Below are 17993 nucleotides of genomic sequence, written 5' to 3'. Positions count from 1 at the left end.
AGCAAAGCAAAATAGGGTTTATGAATTTTTAGGGGCTCCCTATTTTTAATGGGCTAGGCTTAGGAAAATAGAATTGGGCTTAGCAATTAATGATTGGGCTAGCCAAGAGTTTGGAATTAAATTCTTTTGATTGGGCTCGTTTATTAAAAAGAATTGGACTTTTCATTTAAAACCCGAAGCCTTTAAAAATCATTTGCAACCCATTTAATTTCCCGACTCAAGAATTAAATTCGTTTCGTAATTAATTAAATAATAAATATTCTAATTAATTAAAATACATTTAAATAAGATAAATTTAAATATATTTTAAATGCTAATTAATCGTAAAATGCTTTATAAATATAATAAAATATACTTATAAATATTATAAAAATACGAGGTATTACAAAGGGTCTGCATTGCTGATTATCATCAAATTCCATATCATTGTCAGACCTAATCACCTTCACTTTCTTGTTGAACTGAGTTTTGCACATATTCACAAAGGTATGAATGGTCTCAAATGCATCCGATTTCTGCTTGAGTAGGTGCACCCATGTCACCCTTGAGTGATCATCAACCACAATAAGGAAGTACATGTGATTTCCTCTAGTTTTCACCTTGTATGCTCATGAGCGGCATTTATGTCGCTCTTAGCTTAGGATTTTAGTTCATTTTATTAGCATATTATTATTATTTTTTCTTAGTTTTATTGTTTTTAGTTCGTTTATCGCATTTTTGCATTAATCGTAATATTTTCTCGGCTTGCGTATATTTTAGTCATTTTTGCTCTAAATGTGTCTTTTGTGCGCATTCTCATTGCGTAAAGGTAATTTTGAGCATTAACGTGTTAAATAATATGTCATTATGCTTGACGAAGTTTAATATGATATTACGATTTGCAAAAATGCGATACGAATTAATAATATGCTATGCGATTTAATAAATGTGCTAGGCGATTTTGATAACTTGGCTATGCGTTGTTTGTTGTGTGCAGTGACGACGCTTTATTGTGCAGCGACGTAGCATCATAGCTGCTGCAATTCACGGTCCAATGCTAGCCAGCACAGCCACTGAACAGCTGCTGCACACGAGCTACACAACAGCTACATCAATGCACGTTGCAAACCATTGCAACCTTGCACACGAACCATGCCATTGCAACACCATTGCAGCAACCTTTGGCCTTGCACACGTACAACATTGCAGCAGCTCCATGACAGCAAGATACACAAACAGAAACAACAGCAAAACAGCAAGAAGAGCACAAGCAGTGAAGCAAACAACAATAGCGCAGAAGCTGACCTGTGCGTGCGCACAACCTGCTTGTGCGTGCGCACAGAGCTGTAAAAATTCAGCATGAGTTCATGTAACTTATGTGCGTGCGCACAGGTAGGCTGTGTGGGCGCACAAGGGCTGTGCGTGCGCACATACCCTCTTGTGCGGGCGCACAGCTACGCGAAGCTGATGTTTAAAAGAAATGGCAGCATTGTTTCGACAAGTTTTTCATTAATTAGTTTTGATTTTCAGAATTAGTTTTAGGTTTTAGAGAGATGTTAGAGAATTAGAGTTAGATTAGAGAAAGATTAAGATAGATTTTAGGCTTTGATTCCACCAATCAAACACTAGATTTCTGTTTTATTCTTCAAATTCGTAGCTTTTCTCAAGTAATTTTCAGATTTTGTTCTTCAAGTTTTCCACATTTTTGAATTTCAATTTCAAGCTTCATTTGGTATGATTCTCTACTCTATTCTTTAATTCGTTCTTAATTCTTTAATTGCTTCATTAAATTCGTTTATGCTTTGATTTTATTGTTTGATTTTAGATTAGTTTCATATATTGAATTTTGTTGATTTGTTTGGCTTAATTTTGATGTTTGAATTTTCTGAATTTTGTTAATTCAATTAGTTTTAATTGTTGCAATTAGTTTCATGATTAGGATTAGTTTTAGATTAATCTTTATTTTTATCATGCTAATTGAGTAGTATTAGTCTAGAGAATAGGGGTGAAGTTTGGGGATTAATCACTACTAGAATTAATGCTTTCAACGACCACTAACTAACGACGGGAGAAAAAACATTCTCGTTAAAAGAGCTAAAATGTAATTCACGTTAAAAAAAAGTCGCACGGGACATCTAAAAAATTTTAAAACAAAAATTGAATTTGCATTTTCACATTAGTGTCGTCGTTATTTTTCACTTTTAATAAGTTCATAATATTCCACCAAACTCACACCAAAACCTAAGTATATTTTTCTCTGATTCAAGATATGGCGGCGAGTGGAAATCAAAGCCCAAATTCTTGCCCACCTTTCTATCGACTAAACCGTCTTTCATTCATATCAATCTTCAACGAGAAACAACTTCAACCTCTGGCCATTGTTTTGGTGGTGTAATTGGCAAAGGAGACGATGTTGGTGGTGTGAGGGGGTCGAAAAAGCGCGAGGCTAATGTATGACCTTGTCCCTCGTGGGTGTGACGATTCTTTTATTCAATCAAGTGTAATTGGATTTCCTGTGAGTATACACCCAATTGACTAGTAATATAGGAGTCGCCATTCAGTTTTTAACGACAATGAGAAAAACTGACAAAACCCGGTTATCGTGACATAAAGGGAGTGCAATTATGTTTGACCACGACGGCCGTAGGTTCCCTTGTGATCCCTGGTGTGGGGATCTCTCAATATACACCCGCAAGGTAGAGATTGAGGGTTCGGGGGACTGTAACTACCGAGAGGAGTAATTCGCTCGTCGATAACTCCAGAGGCAGGATATCCTTACTAGCTCAGCATAAATAATTGAAGGGACATGCGTTAACTATTAAACTAATCTGAGTTGATTTTAGCAATATGCAACATATAGTACTAATTCGATCGTGATTATCTGATTTAAACAGCATTAAGGGACCTAGCATGATAATCCGATTTCCCAAAAATATTATATTTGTTAGGCGTGATAGAACAATCATATTAGGTTAGTTTAACAGTTCATAAAAAGGGCGAGGAAAGCAGTTAAATCATCGAAAAGGGACACATTACGACGCACCCTTGAGAGGTGCGTCACGGTTCTCAGAAAACTAACCACTTTGACTTTGCTATTTCTCCTTTTTATTTAACGAATCTCAATTATGGGACAGGATACATTCTGTTCGATTTATGGATCGATTGCGACAGAACGCGTGAACAGTTTTGCAGCGAGAGGCTTAGGCTAAGGGGTTTAGAGTCAATACTCATAATATATTATGTGTTGTTGTGTCCTTTCACGTCAAAACTAGGGGCCTATTTATAGGGAAGAGTTCGTGGAAAGATAGAATTGCAGAGTTCTAATCCATAAAGAATTAGGAAAAAACACGTCCCAGGTAATTTCGGCGCCCAGCTCTGGGCGTCAAAGATTTCAGCGCCCAGGGCTGGGCGTTGAAAATAGAGATCCATGTAATTTCAGCGCCCAGGGCTGGGCGTCAAAGATTTCGGCGCCCAGCTCTGGGCGTTGAAAGTGATGTCTGGGCCGAATTCTTTGTCAGATTCGGATTCCTGAAATCCGTAGAGTTTGAGATTAATTCGAGTCTTTTAGCGCGTATCAATTTCATGACGGAATGCGTCTGGGCCCGTTACGAACTCTAGGTTCGTTAGGATTTTAATTAATACGTAACTCTTATTTTCGAATCCTATTAGGAATAGGATTCTCGCAGTTTTCTATCTCATTTAGGATTTATGTTGGAGTGCAACACCTAATTCTGACAGGTTTCTATCTTTTATGATTTGCCACTTTTAGAAGCTACCTTTTACGGCAGTTACTATTTTTAGCAGGTTTCCATAAATAGCGGGTTTCGGGTGAAATGAAATGGGGAATCGAGATTCTTTTATTTTATAGGAGATGCGTTGTCAAGTGGAGTTTTTATGCTTTCATCATCGAACCTTTCCCTTGCGGGAACGGGGACAAAAGTAGGTGTCTACAGTTAGCCCCCACTTTCACTGAGTCTTGGAGTAAGACGATGGTCAAAGTATTAGACGGAGTGCGTCACAGAAGCCATGGTGTATGTGACCTGTTTTGCGAGGGTCTCACGAGCCCCCGAGTGATAACATTTGACTTAAGGGTCATCACTTGAAGTGTCGACATATCCCTCACGTGTCATTGGGATTTGTCAACTGATAGTATAGAAACTTCCTCACTTTGTCATTGGAAGGATCTAAAGATGCGTAGAAACTCCCTACTTTGTCATTGGGAGTAGCTACAAATGTTTTCAAAATTAAAGCTGTAAAGTGTAATTGGGCCTGGACAAGCCCAATCACGAGGTAAAACGTTTTTAAAGATTCTCATTTTCAGGGCTAGCTAAACGAGAAAACCCCCTTGTTTTTATAGGACGTAAAACGAAGGAAAATCCAACACATCGTTCTTTTTTGGAAAAACGAAAAACCAATCCTTTAATTTTTGGAAAAAGGGAAAACCAATCCTTTAATTTTCGGAAAAAGGGAAAACCGATCCTTTAATTTTCGGAAAAAGGGAAAACCGATCCTTTAATTTTCGGAAAAAGGGAAAACCGATCCTTTAATTTTCGGAAAAAGGGAAAACCGATAAAAGTTATCGCTGCAGCGACTAAGGACCTGCGCTGTTAGTGACGCAGACCCCGCCCGCTGAAGGTGGGCGAGCCTGTCCGCTGAGGGTGGACCCCCCGTCCGATAGAAGTGGACGAATCCGTTTTGATATTTTTGAAAATAAGGACCTACGCGGTTTGTGACGTAGACCCCGCCGGCTGAAGATGGCGAACCTGTCCGCTGAGGGTGGACGCCCCGTCCGATAGAAGTGGACGAATCTGTTTTGAAATTTTATTTTATTTTTTTTTTGAAAATAAGGACCTACGTGGTTTGCGCCGTAGACCCCGCCGGCTGAAGATGGCGAGCCTATTTTAAATTTGAAGACTTAATTTTTCAAAAACTGAGGACCTGCGCGGCTTAGTTACGCAGACCCCGCCCGCTGAGGGTGGGCGAGCCCATTTCTTATTTTGCCTATGTAGAAGGGCTTTTGTGATTACAACCTGTTGGTGGGTCGTAATATTTCCTGATTAGATGTGTCCTATAAGTGGGTCCACACTGTGTATATTTTGTTTAACAATATTTTTTTTTTGAGATATCCAAACATGATATGGTGTGTGGCGTAGTCTGGGAATGTGATTTTGATTGCGCGCTCCTTGTTTGGGTCCATTTTTTTTGCGAGCCCTCAAGCGTTGGGGCTCGTCGGTTGTTTTTTGCATCTTGTAATCATGTTTGGGGTCATGCTCGTATGTGCGAGCGACCTTCTACAGTAGTGTGCTACTTTAGCGAAGCCGTGGAGTGCGACTTAAGCAATTTTCAAGTCGAATGAGTATGGCAGGGCCCACTAGAAGTTAGGGCCTTTTTTGAGCCTGTGAACATTTTCGGCGCCCAGGCCTGGGCGTTGAAATAATTCACGCCCAGGTGGGGCGTTGAAAGTGTTGTTTGGGCTGGTCTTTTGATGACACAGTTGGCCTCTTGTTCATTCGTTTATTTCACTTGGAAGTTCTATGTATTCTCTTTTCTTTTGTTTTTTTCCTTTGTTTTTAGAACGTGATGATTTTCTTGAGAAGCCGTGGCCGATTGGTGGACTACGGTGTTTGTCGCTTTGGGGCGATTATTTTAAGGAACTGTTGCTCTTAAGGCGTACAGTTATTGCGATAGTTGGGCGAGTCTATATGGCCCGAGGAACATACCTTGAGGAGTAAGACTAGGATCGCTCTTATATTTTTTTTGAACGTGTTCGTGAATGATGATATGTATGTGCGAACGAGCGTTCATAGAATGGCCGTTGTGTGCGGTCCATTAATCAGATTGCTTGAATTGTTTCATTTTTTTTTTTTTTGAGCAATGACTGATTTTGAATAGTTTGCTTAGAAGCTTGATAGGGTTCAGGCCCATTCATGAAGTGGGCTCAAACATCGTGCCCTTTCGATTGTTCAAACATTTACTTCGAGATTTTTTTTATTTTTCTATGGTTGTTTCGTACCTTGGAGCCCCCAAGTATGCATGTTGGGATGCTTCCTTTTGGCGTACGATTTTTGGTAGGTTCTTTGGAGAAAGATGCCTTGGGGTTCCGCTCGTGTAGGTGCGAGCTATCCCTTCCGTGGTAGGTAATATTTTGCTACCTTTAATCCTTAATGTAGAAGTCGTGTGGCTTGCATTTGGAATTTGGGCGATAAGTAGTCTTTGCCTCTTTTACACATACTCTTGGTCGTGCCTGCATTAGTGCAATATGAAGTACTCTTTTTATTTTAGACTTGTACCGTGGGATGGTTGAACTTATGGTGCGACGTAGGCTTGTGTGGCCTACCAACATGTTTTAGAACATTTCTCCAGGTGTTGGGATATCATTATTATTTTTTGCATTGGAGTATTTCATCATGCCTTGTTCAGGTGCTTGAATAAGTGTGGCACCTTCTGCGTGGGTTTGCACGGCTTATTACTTCGTTCGATGCGAGGATTCATAGGTGTTTCTTTCTTTTTTTTATATCAGGGCAAGATTTAGCATGCAGATATATTCAACGCCCAGGCTGGGGCGTTAAAGATATCGGCGCCCAGCTCTGGGCGTTGAAAATGATTTCTGGGCAGAACTTTGACAGTTTTTTTTTTTGATTTTTTTTTCTTTCTCTTTTGCTTTGGAACGATGTAGACTGTGTAACGGGCGTTTTATAGGGCGAGCGTTATGTGCAGTGGTTTGATCGGAGTTTTGGTGACTCGCGATTTTCAGTTACCCTTGTTAGTGGGGTGACTTTATATATTCTAAGTAGTGCTTAAAATTTGGGAGGGGTTGTAGCCATTCTAAGGTTCTTTTTACACGATTAAAGCTTAGGATTGTGCCCCTATGACATATGTATAGCATTAGCGTCGAGAATTTGCGATAAAATCGTCATTTCGAGCATTTTAAGAATGTTTTTCTCAAGCCCCCAATTGTAGCTACGGGATTGGCTTGGTGCTATAATGCTTTGCATACGTTTTTATGCATTCATGGTGACACGGATCATGAATAGTTTGAACCAGACTCGTTTAGTGCGGGGTATGTTCGAGTAGTGATTTGCTACTTCTCTTGTAAATGTCGTATTGTGCGACATTGCCATGGTCAAGGTAGTCACATGTTGAAGTGTGCCTTGACTAAAAGCTAGGTGCCTTTCTTTACCCATAATCATATTTAAAAATCTTGCAACGTTGAGATGGACGCACACTAAGCTTAAACCAACGACACTTTATTTGTCCGAAGAAGTCTTTAAAAATCATTTGAAAATTATTTAAAATCCGAGTCCTACTGTGTACAATCCGAGGTGTCCTAAGTAGGTTGACTTATAGAAGGGTTCGTACAGGATTACACGAGTGAATCAAAATACTGTTACGATTTTTGGAATGATGTCTAAGGATTTGCTGGAAGCCAGGGTGCAGGTGTCATGATATTACTTGTGCCCGTGTGGCACATGCTTTGGGCTTTTAGGGCCATCTTTCCAGAATTGCGGGAATATAAACCGTTTTCAAATTGACTAAGATTTACTTGGTGTATGTCTGTACAAAAGGTCAAGGTATACTTAGTTCTTTCCCTAGCTCTTTCATTTCACTTTTTTAGCCCCCAGTTGCTGTTATGTCTTCCCATTAATGATGCTTTCAGATTTCGATTTTAGATGCCCATGTCATATTCCTGAGTAGGGTGAGCCTTGGTTAAGTGCCAAGTCCTATTGGCAATGTACCATTTTTTTATTTTTTTTCAAAGGGGATTAGCAAGCATTTGAATTACCATGAACGGGTGCCCTGAGTTCGGAGGAACGATGGGGCGATGCCGTAGAACAATCCTCTTTATTGCAAGCTTACAGCCCTTACTACTTGTTGGCGATCATGACTGTGTCTAGTGGTGAAAGAAAGTCTTTAAGTGAGTTAGTCCGCTTTAGGGAGGGTCAAGTCGAGTACTTTAGAGGTCATGGACGCTTGCGCTAGCCCCCATTCAATTGAGGCAGAGCGATCTTTTGAGTCTTGGCTAAGTGCCTAGGAGTGTGAGTGCTCCTTCTGGCAAGGGTACGTGCCCTTATTATTTTTCGATGTGTGCTCATTAATTTTGGCATCTTGATGACTTGGATTCTTCCTTTGACTTAATTTTTCTTTCGACTTGGGTTGCAAGTAATTAAATTTCAATAAGGGACTCTATTTCTTATTCTTGTTATTCTATAGGCTTTAATATTTTTGCAAATTGGTTGGACCGAATCATGGATTGCCTACGTATCCGCCTTAAATAGATTTAATTTGGAATCAGGTCTTGCGTAGTTCTTAGCCTAGAAAATGGTTTCATAGAATGCCGATTTTAAACAAGTATGTTCTGAGGTGGAAACATATTATTTGAAACGGTAGAATAAGTGAAGTTTCTTATTATTTTAATCTGCTGCCTTGCCGTAAGCCAAAAAAATTTGTTTTATATTTTTGAGTACATGTATTTTCTTTTCATGTGTTTTGTTTTGGTACGTATACCTGAATACGTGTTGTACCCCTCCAAGTGTTCGTCATTTTTCCGTGCATGTGCGGATAAAATGACGAGCACTTCTGGACAAATCTTTCAGCAAGCAAAGAGATTCAGCGCCCAGGCAGAGGCGCTAAAGATTGCGGCGCCCAGCTCTGGGCGCTGAAAATGACTTCTGGGCGGATATTTTTTGGTGCACTAAATGCTTCTTTTCCTTTTTAGACTAACTTTAGAGGCGCTTTGCAAAGTTTTTTTTTTATTATTTACACTTTAATTTTTTTTAATTTTCATTTTTGAGTGTAGAATGTACTTTTCAGTTGTCTTTTTTTATTTGTGACTCAAGACGGTTTGAAAGATGGGTTGAATGAGATAGGGTAGTTTGTATAGGTGTTGGTCAAGCATAAGGATTACATCTGCTAGGATTCACATTTTACGGCCTCAGGCTAGCGTCACGAGTTTACATTAATCAAGGCCAATGAGTAGCATAGGGATGGCTCAAGGGTATATCAACAGGATGTATCCACACAAGTTATATGGTCATTATGCTAATGGTGGTATAAGAGCAGGTTTTGGAAATAAGGGGTATGACGCACGTGTCAATGGCCGTGCGTGGTTTGCGGTTGACAACGAGTTCAAGAACAAGAGTCGAGGTAATGGTTTCTTGGGTCATGGCAATGAGAACATGGATAGGTTAAAATGAGCTGAACAGGGACCCCAGAGCGAAGGCGTCTAAGAGCATAAGGATTGGAAAGGGTAGACATCGTATAATTTTATGATTTGGATTGGTTGACTCAATTCTTTTCCTTCGTTTACTTAGGTAAATGTTGCACTACGGGATAAGTATTCCCTGGCTTGCTCTTTTCTCTCTCCCTTTTCTCTTTCTATTTTTTTCTTTCTTTTTCCTTGGGATTCCTCCCCAACATAAATTCTTCAATTTTTAATTTGGGCTAAAAGGTAGATGGTTGTGGTGTTTTAGTCACGAGGCGAGACTTAGTGAGCCTCGTTTGGTAGGCCTATAGTCGACCTTTAATTTTAGTAGGCCTAGGGTGGACCTTTAATTTTGTCTTACTTTGCAAGCGTATTTAGTCGTTTCTTAAAATGTGCAAATAGCGTAGATTCAAAATGTTGTTTTTACCTTATTGAAATTTAATGAAAGAATTCCTTCGAAAATAATTTTTTGCTTCTTTTTAGATTCCAGTTTCTGGGATTTAATTGGAAGTTGTGATTTAGACTCGAACTTTCATTAATTTTCCGATTATAACCTGTGTATGAATATAAGGAGGCGGCCTAGACTCAAAGTAATGACGTGGCGTAAGCCTATAATACTTGACCAAGCAAACTTTCAGACTTAGGCTAACTGGACCATAACTTTCGTTGGTTGACACTTTAGATTTTAACCCTTGGGTGTTCATTTGTCATGCGCCATTTTGCTTAATGTTGGTAAGGTAGTTAGTTGGGGAGATCGAATTTTTATTTTCGCAAGACTAGAATCATTAGTGCGGCTTCTCTCTTAGTGTGTATTGCTTTACCCCAATGGTAGCCCTATTGGTATGCCGATTTGGGTATTTTCATGGTTGGTCATGTTGCATTCATGAAAAATCTTTTAGTCCGTACTTGATAGTATTTCAAGGAGTGAGTGACTCGAGAGGACTATGATAGTCGTGACCCATTGTGATTATAAGCCTTGAGGCCATTAATTTTTTCTTTGCTAATGGTGTTGACACCTTAGGTTCACTTTGGGGTTGTGTGACTATGGGGGAATGATTTTCAGAACGTGACCGTTTCCATTTTGCAAATACTATTATATATTCTTTTTATTGGTGAGAGAGTATTGAGGCCGTAGACTCTTAGCAAGGGATGAAAATTACATAGGGGTGCTTGTTGATTTAAATGTTAGGAAGGGAGACTCAATATGGTTTAACCTTTTAACTCGCAGAACGACACCAAGCATTAGGACCGATTCTATGGATAAGACAACTAAGACTTAGGATTTAGATTGTACTTTGGCATAGCCTAGTCTAGACTCGGATTTATTTATTTTTTATTTGAACATTATATTTCCTTGAAGACTCTATTTGAACATTATTTTTTGAATACTTTGCCCATGTGACATTCAAGGTCATTTAATTAGCATGTTCGGTTTTTGGTGCCGAGCATTGTCGTCGTAGGAGGCCAAACAACGATACAAAGAGTTATTTTATTTTTTTACAAGTCGCTTTTAGAATCGAGTGCTTTTTCATACGCCCTTGCAGCAATTTTTATGAAAAGTTTTTTTTTTTTGCTACGTATATTTTTTTATGCGCGGGCACCGAGGCTGTTGTGCCTGACCAAAAGGCCAGGCAGCAACTTCAGCGCCCAGCAGTGGGCGTGAGAAATTTTGGCGCCCAGCCAGGGGCGCTGAAAATGCGTCCCTGACTGGTACTCGTTTTCTGTTCGCGTATATTCTTTTGTTTTATGCGAATTAATTTTGCGTGCTTGCCTAATAACGTCCTTTACGCGTTGTGCAGCGTTTGTGGGATTCGTTACAGGCCATCCCGAGCGTCGCTTGTTTTTGTGGCGATCGTTCGGGCTTGCGGAACACGTATTTTGGTATAACTCTTTGGCAAATTAGTCTATGAATGTTTGGGCAATTTTTAAGGTCGTTGGTTTTATAGGATAGTTTGTCACACACAATCATATATTTCCCTACACATAACTACATTACAAACATGGATTTGAAAATTAAATATGCCACGTAGTTTATGATAGGCTTCTATGGGTAGTTTATTTGCTCCTGGCTTGGTACCGCTTCTATCGTAGATCCAACACATGCCCCGGTCGAGGTAGTGTCTTCAACTGACGAATTTCGCTCAAGAGGCCAACCCGCAAGTGCAAGCCAAGGGGGCATGCAGGCTAGAGGGACCTAATGGGCGAGCGATTGGGTTCGGGATAGGTGTACTACCTGCACAAGTACCGAGTGGGAAACATGCGCGGCATATGCACCCCCCTATTGGCGAAAAAAGGTATCCTTAGTCCCAACTCCCGAGGGAGCCGAGATTCGTTATGATGTTCTGCCCGTTCATATTAATATGCTGATTTTCAGGTCGTCCCAACTTGATGGGGAAATAAACGCGGGGTAGGATCGTTTCACCCTTCGGCTATTTTGATTACCTACAAGCACGAGTATTTCCTTCACTATCCCCAGTGGAGTCGCCACTGTGAGGGGGTCGAAAAAGCGCGAGGCTAATGCATGACCTTGTCCCTCGTGGGTGTGACGATTCTTTTATTCAATCAAGTGTAATTGGATTTCCTGTGAGTATACACCCATTTGACTAGTAATATAGGAGTCGCCATTCAGTTTTTAACGACAATGAGAAAAACTGACAAAACCCGGTTATCGTGACATAAAGGGAGTGCAATTATGTTTGACCACGACGGCCGTAGGTTCCCTTGTGATCCCTGGTGTGGGGATCTCTCAATATACACCCGCAAGGTAGAGATTGAGGGTTCGGGGGACTGTAACTACCGAGAGGAGTAATTCGCTCGTCGATTACTCCAGAGGCAGGATATCCTTACTAGCTCAGCATAAATAATTGAAGGGACATGCGTTAACTATTAAACTAATCTAAGTTGATTTTAGCAATATGCAACATATAATACTAATTCGATCGTGATTATCTGATTTAAACAGCATTAAGGGACCTAGCATGATAATCCGATTTCCCAAAAATATTATATTTGTTAGGCGTGATAAAACAATCATATTAGGTTAGTTTAACAGTTCATAAAAAGGGCGAGGAAAGCAGTTAAATCATCGAAAAGGGACACATTACGACGCACCCTTGAGAGGTGCGTCACGGTTCTCAGAAAACTAACCACTTTGACTTTGCTATTTCTCCTTTTTATTTAACGAATCTCAATTATGGGACAGGATACGTTCTGTTCGATTTATGGATCAATTGCGACAGAACGCGTGAACAGTTTCGCAGCGAGAGGCTTAGGCTAAGGGGTTTAGAGTCAATACTCAGAATATATTATGTGTTGTTGTGTCCTTTCACGTCGAAACTAGGGGCCTATTTATAGGGAAGAGTTCGTGGAATGATAGAATTGCAGAGTTCTAATCCATAAAAAATTAGGAAAAAACACGTCCCAGGTAATTTCGGCGCCCAGCTCTGGGCGTCAAAGATTTCAGCGCCCAGGGCTGGGCGTTGAAAATAGAGATCCATGTAATTTCAGCGCCCAGGGCTGGGCGTCAAAGATTTCGGCGCCCAGCTCTGGGCGTTGAAAGTGATGTCTGGGCCGAATTCTTTGTTTGATTCGGATTCCTGAAATCCGTAGAGTTTGAGATTAATTCGAGTCTTTTAGCGCGTATCAATTTCATGACGGAATGCGTCTGGGCCCGTTACGAACTCTAGGTTCGTTAGGATTTTAATTAATACGTAACTCTTATTTTCGAATCCTATTAGGAATAGGATTCTCGCAGTTTTCTATCTCATTTAGGATTTATGTTGGAGTGCAACACCTAATTCTGACAGGTTTCTATCTTTTATGATTTGCCACTTTTAGAAGCTACCTTTTACGGCAGTTACTATTTTTAGCAGGTTTCCATAAATAGCGGGTTTCGGGTGAAATGAAATGGGGAATCGAGATTCGTTTATTTTATAGGAGATGCGTTGTCAAGTGGAGTTTTTATGCTTTCATCATCGAACCTTTCCCTTGCGGGAACGGGGACAAAAGTAGGTGTCTACAGGTGGTAGAATCGAAATGGGTAGATGCTTAATTGGTGGTGGATCATGTACTAGATGGCGTTTTTGGTGGTGGAATTGGAATGTGTTGCGATGTAATCGGAAGGCTTGGTGGTAGATCTTCTCAATCAGGTCATTGATATTCTAGCGAGGGAGTAGGTGATTCAGCAATGGTACGCGAGATTATTTCTTGTGTTCTTATTTTATTTAAATTTTTTAATCGTCCTTGATTTTTTTGATGGATTATGTTAGGTTAAATATGTGTACTTCTATCCTTTTCATGTTTTAATTGATAAATTTCAAATTGGAGGTTTGGGTATTTTAGCAAAATTTCGAGGCTTGTAGGTAGGATCCTTTCAATCGGGAAGTTAGTCGTTCTGGTATATTGATCTTGCCCTTTGTTTTACTGAATTGACTTGTGTATTGATCCCAATTTGAGGTTTTTTTATTCTTCATTGGATTGAGAGTTCAGAAACAGAAAATCAGGACCGAATTAGGCAAACCGTAGCTATAAAGGTCAGGTCATTGGTTTTCATTAGCATGAATTATTGCGTTATGATCATATGAAGCACAAATTTGGACTTTGAGAAGGTGATGACTCTAAGTCTCTAACTCCACTCGACTCAGGTCTTAGTTTGTGACTATTTACAGTTTTTGTTTTTGTTTTCCATTGTTACCAGATCACATCAATGCGTTAAACATTGGATTCCACATGAATCCAAATCCTTCCCCTACTTGATTTACTTATTGATCTTGCCAGAATTGGTGATCTGATTTTCTTCCACTCTTTCTTTTCATTACACTTTGCATACTTATTTTTGAATTTGGTCAACTACTTGTATAAAGTTATTCTCAGTCTCTATAATAAAGAAAAGGTAGTTATTTCTCAGTCATTATATGATATCACAAGGGTCCCTTTGGTTTTCTCACCTGTTCTCCCTTTGTCGCACCTATGAAAAAGTTGCTTTACTTTAATAGTGACTAAATGCTGAAGCAAATATTATTTACCATAAGTGGTAGTCTGAAATTTTCTTCCTTGTTAGGTATTACTGCTGCTTCAGGTATATCAGCTGAACTAGGAATTTTGTTGAGGCATCGCAACTAGTGTTAGATATCTCACCAGTCACCGGACACTCAAGGAATGGGGGAACTGATCTGTTGTATGTAGCAGAGAATGTTGTTGACCCTGAATGTACCCTAGTTGTATATATGGGTTTGGCAACACTTCCTGCTTGTCCAGAAATTGGCACAACATGGCCTGCCTAATGATACTCATGTTGTTGCAGTGGAAAGAGGGACAACTGCTCAACAACATTTGGTAAGGAATACCTGACCTTTCCTTCATTCTATTTTGTTTAACTTTCGTGCATAATGCCTAGGCTGTTCTATAAGTTTTATACTTGCTGCATTAGCATTTCATAATTTGTGGTGTAGATTGGTAGGGATTTTTTTATTTCAAGGCGAACACATTTGTTATCTTTCTATGATTTCTGCACCTCCTCCATTATAACCAGCAAGTAAATAAAAAAGAAAAGGGGTGCGATCTGATGTAGAAGATCTTCTATATCAGATCACACCCCATTTATCAGTTATTTCTCGGTCATTATATGATATCACAAGGGTCCCTTTGGTGGAAGGAAATGGAAAGGTTTTGGCTGAAGAATTGGATGGTTCTAGATGGATCTATGAAACTTACAAGCAGAATTTGCTTCTTTTTAATAGTTGTAATTATAGTTTTGAAGCTCATGATGAAAAAGAAGTGGTTAAAAGTACTGAAGAACCTAGTATTTAACCTAAGAGTCATTCGTCGGAAGAACAGGCTTGTCACTACTCTTTCTTGTAGGGAATGTGGAAAGTCGTGCCTAATATATTTTCTTTCATTATAGAAGTTACAGCTTTGTTCTTTTCACCTTGCAAAATTCGCGAAAAATATGTTTCCAAGTTAAAATTCAGTTGATCACAACGAAAACTAGATGTGATAAATACAGATAAGTTAATTTCAAATGAAAAGAATTAATTTTTAGTAATCAGAGTGGAAGTCTTCTTAAGCTAGCTCAACTTAGTACAAAATTTGACTATGCTCTAGATTCCATATACACTTTTCCTGTAATTTTCCGGACAGGTTTTGAAGAGAGTAAAGAGTTTCCTATCGTCTGGCACACAGTCGTTGCGGGGCGATACTGCATTACTAAGTACCTGGGTTCTGCGGCTTTCAGCAAAGTTGTTTAGGCTCATGATATCCAGACTGGAGTTTATGCTTGCTAAAAGTCATTAAAAATGACAGATTTTATTTGTAAAAGTTTGGATGAAATCGAACTTCTCAAGTATGTCAACAAGAATGATCCTGCGGATAAGCACCACATTTTACATCTCTGTGACTACTTTTACCATCAGGTTTGTACAATGTGTGGGAATCTCTATGACTACTTTTACCTTCCCCTGACTATGCTGGTCTTAATTACTGTTGTTTCATCTGTTAATTATGAAGTATAACATGAAAAGGGTTCTATTGAAATTTTATGCACTAAAAAAAATCTCCTGTAAAGAAGCTGGCCAATGCCTAGTAAGTTAGTAGCCTTAGTAAAGAAATCTAGTGGATAATTTGGTCATAAGCTAAAGAAATAATTTTATCTGTTAGTGTTATGTTCAAAATCAAAGCAACCTTGTTTATATTAACTAAAAAGATCAACCTATTTTGACATTCATTGTGAAATTTTGCAAATAAGAAAGTTCCACTAGAAAGCTAATTTCTAAGCAAAAGCGCATGGCTGGTGGAGATCTAAGAGAGTTGGAGTTCCTCACATTCTCATCCAGCAGGTATATATTATACTTTGTATTACTTGCATAGGATAATAAATTATCATGGTTTTTATGTTTAAATTTCTGGTGCGGTGGTGCAAAGTCTTTTTGTTCAATGTTGCTTTAGGTCACTAAACTTGAAGGAAGAGCAAAGCTAACATACTATCTTTCTCAAATTGAAGTAAGCTAGTAATTTGTGTTCTGCTGCTGTGAGCTACCTATTCCTCTGATGTTTATTTGATGCATTAACATGTCATGAACACTATTGTTCCAAGAGTCCTCCTATCCTTTTTCTTCAATTTCTTGATTTGTAGGGGTCCAAGGCCGTCCATTTTAGTACTCGTAATTGCATCCTACATTTAGATATAATCTAATTGATAAAAATAGTAGATACCCATCCTACTCATGTTTGTTAAAGAATTTAGATTTATTTTGGATTGTTTTGCAAAAGAGTTATTCTATAGTATGAGCTAGATTGGTTTTAGATATACTTTGCTTGTTTCTTTCCTAGTTTTTTACAAGCTATAATTTTGTTTTAATTTAACTGAGCAACGCTTTAATGTGGATCAAAAAAACTAGTATTACTAGGTAGCATTCAACATAACTTACCAGGGTTTTGAACTTTTATTTTGATTTTTTTTAGCTAGCTTGTAGTTTAGGAGTGTCCTGACACTTGAAGGCCTTGGATTGTAACACCATTGTTGATAATTTAATTGTATCAACACTACAGTCAATTAGTCTTCTGTCAAGTACATCTACTTCCCAGATTACAATGAAAATCTTCATGTTCTTTTAGATTTAAATATTAAGTACATTACATAATTACATAATGGTGGTCGTATGTGGTTGCTGACATCTTTGTTTTGTACTTTTGTTAATGGTGAAGTTAGTACGTGCTGTTTTTGTATTCTTCATATCTAGATTTGGTGCTGCAATTGCTTCACGTTTACAACAATCTGAGAAACTTACAAAATGGGTTACGGAGCAAGCTCCTGAGCTAGATGACGTGTAGTGGCCATTTTCCAAGCAACGTTCTTGCAAAGATGGATGTCTAGAGTGGTGATAATAGTCGCAAGCACACTTCTGATTGTTCTATTTCTTATACCACTTGTGCTTGTGCAAGTCTTGCCAATCTGTCCCAACTGGAAGTCTGGTTCCCCTTCCTGGCAAGCATTTTTACCGCGTAAGTGATTATTCCATCTTGCGAGTTTCTGTGAACATTGCTAGTTCAATCTGCTTGTCATAGAAAAATTTTAGAATTGTAATTCTTTTATTCATTAATCAACATTATAATTGGGCTTTAAACTTATGTTAGATTTTAAGATTTGGAGAGAAGAAATCAAGGAGGAAGAAGGTTTATTGAAGTCTGCATGGAAGGAGGCTACCTTGAAGATCAGCACTCAAGTTTTTGTCAGACTACAGTTTTTGCATATAGTTTTGTGTCGATCAACTAGTTACATTTTTATTTTGTTCTTTTAGATTGAACAAGAATTACTTATCTTTTAGCTTTTTTAGAATTTAAAGACAAGGGGATGTGATTTTTGATAACATAACTTGAAATTCTATTGTAAAAAATATTTTGAGTAATGAAATTTTAATTTGTTTAATTGATTTATATCTATATTGTTTCACAGGGAAAATGTAGGTGCTTCGAAAAGCGCAAATAATATTATTATGATTGCAATATTATCGACATTATAGTTGGTCGTTATTGCCAAAATTCAAATTTTTTTACCGTTGGGAATGACATTTTACAAGGGATATTTTGGTCGTTATTGCTTAATTGATCATAGTGAATAAGTATTTAATGACGAACTACCATTTCGTCGTTAAGCATTAACGACGGATTATTGTTTCGTCGTTAACTTTTAACGATGAAATTTTAACTTCGTCATTAATTATTAACGACGAATTATGATTTCATCGTTAGAAGTTAACGACGAAACAATAATCCGTCGTTAATGTTTAACGACGAACCGATAATCCGTCGTTAATGC

At 38.6% G+C, this 17993-nt stretch overlaps 2 long non-coding RNA genes across 2 annotated transcripts; both read left to right on the top strand.

Moving 5' to 3' along the window:
- Positions 1 to 2213: 2213 nt before the first annotated feature.
- On the top strand, positions 2214 to 15911 carry LOC130466252 (uncharacterized). The gene is made up of 4 exons (XR_008926288.1): positions 2214 to 2395; positions 13203 to 13370; positions 14241 to 14515; positions 15320 to 15911. It is a non-coding gene; the product is annotated as an uncharacterized lncRNA (long non-coding RNA).
- Positions 15912 to 15913: 2 nt separating this feature from the next.
- LOC110795840 (uncharacterized) lies at positions 15914 to 17603 on the top strand. The gene is made up of 2 exons (XR_008926290.1): positions 15914 to 16014; positions 16883 to 17603. It is a non-coding gene; the product is annotated as an uncharacterized lncRNA (long non-coding RNA).
- The last annotated feature ends 390 nt before the right edge of the window (positions 17604 to 17993 follow it).

The sequence above is a fragment of the Spinacia oleracea genome, chromosome 1 (genome assembly GCF_020520425.1).
Source record: "Spinacia oleracea cultivar Varoflay chromosome 1, BTI_SOV_V1, whole genome shotgun sequence".
Classification (NCBI taxonomy): Eukaryota; Viridiplantae; Streptophyta; class Magnoliopsida; order Caryophyllales; family Amaranthaceae; genus Spinacia; species Spinacia oleracea.
The sequence above is the reverse complement of the archived record's forward strand: the minus strand, read 5'-3'. Positions and strand labels throughout refer to the sequence as shown.